Below are 9,406 nucleotides of genomic sequence, written 5' to 3' on the forward strand. Positions count from 1 at the left end.
TCCAAGATTATTGACAACTGAGCTTTGTATTTAAATGGGAATTTCGTGACAGTCTGCAAAGCACTCTGAGAATCAGTAAATATTAAAGTTTTTCCTAATTTCATTGTTAATATATATTCAACTGCTTTGAAGATACCATAACATTCACCTGTAAATACAGAGGTTTCAGGTGGAAGTTTAATTTTTTGTACAATATTGTACTGGGAATGATACAAACCTACACCCACACAACCAGATTTAGATTGTTTAGAAGCATCACAATAAATATGATGCCAGCCTTGCCATTTATTATTATTTATAATTGAATTAAATTTAGCATTACATTGAACATCATTTTTTGATAAGGAAAACTCGCAGATTTTAGGAGACATTAATAAAGAATCGTAACTATTGTTAAACAGCGGTAGCATAGTGTCAGCGGAAGTAGGAGCTTCAATACTATTAAATTTCTCAAAGCTTCGAAGAAGGCAGGGTGGAGATTTATGTGTCCAATATGGAGAATTTTTTAATTCATAAATTTGACGGATTTTTGTTAAAATTGGATGATTATAAATTTGGAGACACCGACCTAAAAATCTATCCGACAGATATTGTCGTCTTAAGTGTAGAGGGGGATCTCCACATTCAATTTGTAACGCATTGATTGGGCTAGATTTCATTGCACCTGAAATGATCCTTAAAGCTTTTGCTTGCACACCATCTAACTTTTTTAAACCAGCGACGTTACACGGTTCTAATAGGAAAGAGCCGTAATCAATAACACTTCGTATCATGGCATTATACACAAGTTTCATTGTATACGGATGGGCACCCCACCATACACCTGACAGACATCTTAGGATATTGAGGTTTTTTTCACATTTATTAGCTACATATTGACAATGAGGTATACCTGAAAGCTTAGAATCCATGATGAAACCTAAAAATTTTACTTCACTTTTTGTAGGAATGGTATCATTATTATATGTAACATTTAAATGTGGAGGACTTCGCATTCTGGAAAATAGAACTATCGCACTTTTGGACACTGATATGTCTAAACCATTCCTGTCTAACCATTCTTTAAGTAATTTAAGAGAAGATGTTAAATTTTCACAAGCTGTGGGTATTGATGAACTGGTGGAATAAAGCAATAAATCATCGACGTATTGGAGCACTCTAACAGAATCATTAAATGTTTTATCTAAATCATGAGTATAAATGTTATATAAGATTGGACTAAGGACCGACCCTTGTGGAAGCCCCTTCCATATCGTTCTTGTAATCATACGATCTTCTACATTTAAGTTAATTTCTCTTTCAGATAGCATATTTATAATAAAATTTACAAGTATGTTAGGGATATTCAATTGAAGCATCTTAAGCTTTAATATTGGGATGAGAACATTATCATATGCAGATTTTATATCTAAAAAGGCTGCTAATATACTACAATTATTAGAAAAAGCAATACGTATATCTGTTACTAAGATACTTATATTATCAAGAGTACCTTTACCTCTCCTAAATCCATATTGACTATCAGCCAAAAGTTTATTACTTTCGGCAAACCATTCAAGTCTATTTTTAACTAGATGTTCGGCAACTTTTGCTATAGTAGTTGAAAGAGCAATGGGGCGATAAGATGAAACTTCCAATGGAGGTTTGTCGGGTTTTAAAATAGGTATGATAATCTGAGATTTCCATGATAGAGGGATGTGCCCGCTAATCATAACAGAATTAATTAAATTTAAATAATATTCAGTGACACCATAACAATTATTTGAAAGAAATGAGTATGGTATGCCATCAGCGCCCGGTGCAGAGTCTTTTAAGTAACTAAGTACAGATGTTAATTCGGACATGGTAAATGGTGAGTTTAATCCGTCGCAATCATTGTTATATGAAATAGAAATTATGTTATCTTCAGGAACTGAGGCTGGGGCTAGTTTGTCCATAAATTTACATGCAACTGATAATGGCATTGTATGAGTTACGGATGGGTTAAAGGCTGATCGAAATTTTTTAATATTCTGCCAAACCAGAGTAGAACTAACATTAGGGCATAAAGAAGAACAAAATCTTTGCCACCCTTCTAATTTTTTCTCTTTAAGAATTTTCTTTGAAGCTTGTGACACCTGACAGTATATGTCAAAATTCTCAGTTGTCATTGAATTGCAATAATCTTTTTCAGCTTGTTTTCTTTTCCAGACTGCTTTAGAACAATCTTCATCCCACCAGGGTGGTGAAGGAATTTTATCGGGCCTGCTTTTTCGAATAGGAAAAGATTCGTCGGCAGCTTCAATAATTAGTTTTGCCAAAGCCTCGGCGCAAACTGGCTCCTGTCCTCTACAAACTTTAGGCAAAGTAGATAATCTTTTGTCGACATTAGACTTAAATAAAGTCCAGTCTGGGCTATTAAGTTTATATTTTAAACGGAAGGATCTTTTGAAAGTATGTGGTTTAAGATGGGGAAAAGAAATCAGCAATGGCATATGATCGCTGCCATATGAATAAGGCAATGATTGCCATGTAAGAATAGATGCAAGATCAGGAGTGCATATAGATATATCTGGCACACTATCACCTTGTTCAGGCTTAGTTCGCCGAGTAGGTGTTCCAGTATTAAGTACACACAAATTATTTATATCTAAGATATCTAATAAAGATTCTCCATAACATGTAGATTTTGAACTTCCCCATGTAACATGCTGACAGTTCAAATCACCTAATAATAAAAATGGCTTTGGTAATCTGCTTAGAAAGACATTTATTTCAGATAAGATTGCCGAAGAAGGATTAGGAATATACACAGAAATTATATTTACATTATTTACATAAGCTCCAATAACACATATACCTTCACTATGGGATGGCAATATAAGTGGAGTAAAGGAGACTGAATTGTGTATGAGTATGGCGACTCCACCATACCCATCAGGCCTGTCTTCTCTGAGACATGAAAAACCTGGAACTCTAAAAGAGTAACCGGGCTTTAACCATGTCTCAGATAGTGTAACAACTATAGGGTTATATTTATTAATTAAGTATATTAAATCACTTTTGTTGCTAACTATGCTGCGGCAATTCCATTGGACTATGTTGGTTAACTTGTCCATCTTGGTTTTGCGCATTATTCATTTCATTTATTAAAAAGGCAGCGTTGTCCGGTTTTACAATATTTAACTTTATTAAAGTATTAATTAATTCATTTATGATATCTTTTACAGAAAAATGTTCAATTGTACTTTTTGCAATAGCAGAACCATTAGTTGCAGAAAGATTTGGGTTATAATCTTTAATAAGAGAGTTATGAGCTAATTTGTCATATCCTCTCACTTGTTTAGGTGGTACACGTGGTTTCAAAAATATTGTTTTTTTTGTAGATGTATTAGTACTAGAGTGTGGTGCTGTGGAAAGAATAGATTCGGAATGTAATGTATTTGGTTCAGAAAGTAAAACTTCGGCATATGACCTGGATATAGGGGGATGTATTTTAGAAGCTTCAAGATATGACATGCAACTTTGGGCCATTGTCAGCTTAATCCTTTTTTGTCTTTCAAATTCTGGGCAACATTTATTTATAGCAAAGTGAGATCCTGAACATGAACAGCAGTAAGCATTAATTTCAATGACACTACAAGTGTCTCCTGTATGTTCCTGACCGCATTTATAGCAACGTGGTTTAGATCTACAATGCACCTTAGTATGACCATATTTACAACAATTATAACATTGTATAGTTGGATAGATATATAGTTCCACACTTAATGAATTATAGCACATGAAAATTCTCTTAGGTAATATCTGTCCATCGAAAGTCAGTACTACAGATTGAGAGGGTTTCCATACAGGTGATCCTTCAACAATTACCTTATAATTCAGCCTACGCATATTTATAACTTCACCACAACCAATTGGTACCGATATATTGGACTTAATTTCTTCTTCAGACCATTCTGAGGGAACACCTTTTACTATGCCGACTCTCGTAACATTAAATGATGGAATAAAAGCTTTTAACTTGTTTTGTTCTAATAGGGGGCTCAAAACAAATTTATTAGCATCTTCATAGTTGGCAAATGCCATGCTTATTCTATTGCGACCTATTCTTTTAAGACTGCCATTAACAATATTTTTAATCACATTATTATTTTTTTTCAGGAAATTACCAAATGTAATAGGGTGGAGTGTGGCACCGTCAGACAAAGATTGTGTAACTTTTTGGACATGTACAAGGAAAGGAGCATTATCTGTTTCAATATAATAACGAATGCGCCTAGTTGGTTCTGTACTAACTGTATCCTGGGTATTAGATACTTCCAAATTTGAGGTGTTACATACATCTGCGGGTGAAGATTCCAATGGAGGAGAGCTAATATCAACTTTTTTATGGGCTCTATGTTTTTTCTTTTCATTTCCACTAGATTCCTCACTTAAGCACATGCAACTACGATTTGAATTATTATGGTGTTTTGATTTATCGGTCCTTTTCTTTTTATTGCAGTTTTTACAAAATTTGCGCGCAGCTTTAACGCGTTTCCTTTCAGACCTGATAGAACTATCAGTGTCCATACTGGATTCGTTCTGTATTACAATATTAACTCCGACCTGGGGGATTTCAGGTCCCCCAGGATCGAAGGTACCATCCTCCGCCATAAAATAATTTAAAAGACTTACCCAAGTGAGATATTTACAAAACTATATATAATAAGATAAACTAATAAAAATATATTTACAATACACTACTTAACTGATCTTTAAACTACTAAAAAAATAAATTAAATGAAAAATCTCAAAAAAAGACGCCCGCCAAGTTGAACGTTTCCCGCGCTTTTTTCGACTTTTATGTTTGTTTGATGACACTTTTAGTTTTATCTATACCAAATTGTATTGGCCTTGGATTGATTTCTTTTTGCCCACCATTTCTATTAAATTAAATTTAAAGGTGGTAGAACCCTTTGTGGTTCGACTCCGGCGGCACCACCGCTACACCTATTTCTACCTATTAACAGCAGTGTTAGGCACTGCTGTGTTCCGGTTTGAAGGGTGTGGTAAGGGAGACAGACTTTCCCGAGGCGTTCCAGCTTAGTTCTTAGGGGTAGCGGCGCATCTGTGGCCGACCTCAGGTAGGAATATCTAATCCTATCTGGGGTTGATTACAGATGTCCATGAGCGGTAGTAGCCACTTAACATCAAGTGGACTGCATGCTCGTCTGCTACTCTTATATAATAAAAAAAATATATTTATAACTTTTTTTTGAATTGGCTACTTGACACTTTTTGGGAAAGTGTTTTAATGAATTAGTATACGTATTATATATGCCTTTCATTGATCACTTTTTCGAAAAAAGGGCTATTTATTAATAAAAAACAAAGTTTCTTTACGGTGAACGGAACGTCGCGTTAAATCAGGCGGTCAAGTGTCATTTTGTGGCGAAACGTCATTATACTGTAAACAAACAACGCTTGGAAGAAAATAGGGAGTTATTTAGCTTCTATAACTAAAATTGAAATAAATGACAAGTTATAAGACGTGTGCAGTGACGATGTGTACAAGTACGATCGCTAAATATCCTAACAAATTTGCTTATACACGTTCCTAAGCCGAAATCTCATAAACGTTAAAAGAACTTGCAGACAGAGGATTCAAACATATAATAGAAGTATTAATGAGAAAAAAGAATAAGGAGTGATTCCTCTACTCTAAATCATCAAACCCGGATGTAATCAGAACAAAACAGCAAGTTAATGCATTCATATATTATAAAGATGTCTACGATAAGAATAGAGTTAGACTAGTATTAGTTAAGAATAGAATAAATGAATTAATAAGAAACAAACTATTTCGATGACTGAGTTATTATTACTTGTGCATGGATTGACTTACAGGACTGTATAATTAAAAATACATGATTTGCTAATTTTAATCTTTTATTAACCGACTGCTTTGTTTGTTAGGTTTATATGGGTCTATTATTGCAGACACACCATAGAAATTTTGTATATATTTATCATTATATGTTACATTTACAATATTTACTACAGATAACCACAAAGCATTTTGAAGCTGTTATTTTCTTGTATATTGAAGCTCTTGCTAAGCTGATTTTTTGTGCTGCTTGAGTGTGTACTTTCTTCATTTTTAAAATTATTATCTGTAACAACTAGATATATAATTTTTATCATTGTCATTTTGAGAAATCTGTAGTGCAATAACAGCAACTGTATGGTCATTTTCCTTCCTTCATCTTGTTGGGTAGGTTACTCAAGTAAAGAACTACTATTTCCCATTTCCTTTACTTTATGTACTTCAGAGTGCTGACCACCTTTGAAACTTTTGGTTCCTCACTTTCTATGACTCCACATTAAAAATGCTACTGCATGTTTGCTGCATCCTTGGGAGGCAGGACAGTCATCACATTTAATAAAACTTTGTTTTTCATATACAGTACCTTGTATTCAGGACAACTTTTACTTTTAATGAAACACAAACTTGCCTGCCTCTTAAACTGCACATACCCTATAGCGTCGTCAGTATACGACTGTCGCGAAGATCTGAAAATATAAATATAATCAATAAATAACCTTAAAGCAGTTCACATAAGAATATAAGTATAGTTTAAAAAGCTTGATAATCACTTAAAGACAACCTTTCTTCTATCGGAAATCGGTTAAGAAATGTTTTAACTGTCCGGGCACGATTACGATTCTTACGGCGCCAAAATTTGAATGCGGATCCTTATAGATCTCGATGAGACAAGACGAAAAGTAAGAATAAATTTTTTTGATATCTCGCTTAGTTTTCGAGATATCGATATTTAAAAATCGAAAAATAAAAAAATAAAAATTCTTTTAATGATGTATTTCGATAGATTTTTGGAAAAGAAAACGAAAACAAAGAATAATTTTTTTCGATATCTTGCTTAGTTTTCAAGATATTAATAAATACATTATTAAAAATGTTGGAATTTTATTGAAAAAATTTTTTGAAGATATATTTTATCCTTTATTATGATTATCACTATTATTATGATAATAATAATAATAATTAAAAAAAAACCTAACCTAACCTAACCTAACCAATACCAACTCAAATTTCAATCACCTCTAACTTCGTTGTCCCTTGCCCGATTTCTAATTATTTTATACCATCGTACTCGTCTCAACGATACCTTTTCGCACATACTACTTCCGTTTCTCTCCGTTTTCTAAATTTTTAAATATAATTTTCTCCGTTTTTCAAAAATCAATTTTTGGTTTTTCTCATTTTCCTCCGCCGTTTCTTAACAAATTGTCTTCATTTTTCTTCTACCGTATTCTGCACGTCCTCCCCTATCCGGAGATACCAGTCGCACCCGTTTCCGCCGCGCCGTTCCTCGGCAATTTCACTTTTAAAACGCAAAAAATCGAAATTTTCGAATAATTTTTGAGTATCGATATCTCGAAAACTAAGCGAGATATCAAAAAAATTTATTCTTACTTTTCGTCTTGTCTCATCGAAATCTGTACGGATCCGCATTCAAATCTTGGCGCCGTAAGAACCGTAATCCCCCCACTGTCCGAAATGATTAAATGTAAATATAAAGAATATTTTACTTACGTTGTTTATTTGTGATTTCCATAGGTTATTTCACGGAAGTTTTTGTATTCATTTTTATTTATTGCATTGTATATCTTCTTTAAGCAGATTCACGCTATCAGCTTTAATATACTGTGGATTCATTTCGGTTCACAACATAAATTCAACCAACTCTAACAGCAAACGATATCATTTTTATTTGTCTTGTTTATTATGCATGTGGTGACGTCACATGAAGTTTAAGGCAGCACTGTCGCCGTTTTGGGATTTAAAATCCACAGATAAAAAATCGAAAATTTCTTTTAAAAAATTAAAATACTTAGAACGTATTAAAAATTAAACTAAATACTGCATAATTTATGTTTACTTATAAGCTAACATATTGGATATATTTCATATTTTATTGTTAAAACTGTCAAGTACCCAATTATGAATCTTAAAAAAAAATGATAAAAATCGATAACGATAGTCAATATCGCTATTAACTTTGGCATATTTTACCGTTTCTTAACGGTCGAGTCTTACTGGACATATTGAAAAATAAAAATGTTTTTTTTATTTAGTTAAACCCACATATTTATCGTGTCCGTGAAACTAGCACAGCATTTGTCAGCAGAGCACATAGATAAGTAAATTACGCAGTATTAGTTATTTATTCGTGAATTTTCTCTAAAAATGTTTTTATTTGTCAAGAATTCAAAAAAAGAACTTACAAATAAGCCGTTTGTGGCTTCATTCAATTTCAAGGCGGCGAAGTATCTTTACTAATCTATGGCAGAGCACTAAAAAATGAGAGTTCTATTCGCATGCACATGAGTTCTATAGTCCCTGATAGTTTTCAGGAATAGTTCTGGCGATTTCACGGAGATTAAGCAGAATGAAATAATGCTCTGCTAACTTCACACAGCAGAGGATTTTCTAGAAAAAGCTATTGATTAGTGTATTTAGCTAATATCTGGAGTTCTTAACAGTTTTCAGTAATAGTTCTCGCGATATAACCTGAATAAAAAATACTGATAAAATAATCTGCCATTAATTTAGCCAAAAAAAATCAGCAAAATGGTTATTTAAAAGCGGAATCTCGTCGATTTTGCAAAGCTTAGTAATAAAATGATACATTTTTACAATAACTGTCCCAGGAACTCACACTAAAGTGTCAGCACAGCATACTAGAATAGTACAAATCCGAAAGATTTTCGAAAAAACTTTTTTAATATTATTTTTACGCAACCAGGGAGCAGGAACTCGTCGGTTTTACATAGGCTAATAATATGGCTACAATTTAAAAATATAATCAATCCCAGAACTCACACCAAAGTGCCAGCAGAGCATACTAGAATAGTAAAAATCGGATGGATTTTAGACAAATATTTTTTTCAATTATTTCCACGTAACCAGATGTATCATTTTATTACTAGGACTTGCAAAATCGACGAGTTTCCGCTTTTAAATAACCATTTTGCAGATTTTTTTTTTGGTTAAATAGTTGGCATTTTATTTTATCAGTTAACTTTTTTTCAGGTTTTATCGCGAGAACTATCACAGAAAACTATTAGTCACTTCAGATATTAACTAATTACACTAATCAATAGCTTTTTCTAGAAAATCCTCTGCTGTGTGAAGTTAGCGGAGCATTATTTCATTCTGCTTAATCTGAGTGAAATCACCAGAACTATTCCTGAAAACTATCAGGAACTATAGAACTCATGTGCATGCGAATAGAACTCTCATTTTTTAGTGCTCTGCTGGCAAATGCTGTGCTAAGTTCACCACAAGACCCAGCAATCAATAAAATGGTAAAACTGTCGGCCCGACTTAATATGAATTAGCCCTAACTATAAACTG

At 33.2% G+C, this 9,406-nt stretch overlaps 1 long non-coding RNA gene across 2 annotated transcripts; it reads left to right on the forward strand.

Moving 5' to 3' along the window:
- Positions 1–880: 880 nt before the first annotated feature.
- LOC140745406 (uncharacterized) lies at positions 881–4,381 on the forward strand. Of its 2 annotated transcripts, XR_012102662.1 has the most exons (3): positions 1,453–2,589; positions 3,366–3,833; positions 4,144–4,381. It is a non-coding gene; the product is annotated as an uncharacterized LOC140745406 (long non-coding RNA). The 2 variants fall into 2 exon arrangements; XR_012102661.1 differs by having other exon boundaries at positions 881–2,589; positions 3,366–4,381.
- Positions 4,382–9,406: the final 5,025 nt, after the last annotated feature.

The sequence above is a fragment of the Epargyreus clarus genome, unplaced genomic scaffold (genome assembly GCF_041222505.1).
Source record: "Epargyreus clarus isolate Ecla_fem2 unplaced genomic scaffold, WU_Ecla_fem_2.2 ptg000010l, whole genome shotgun sequence".
Taxonomy (NCBI): domain Eukaryota; kingdom Metazoa; phylum Arthropoda; class Insecta; order Lepidoptera; family Hesperiidae; genus Epargyreus; species Epargyreus clarus.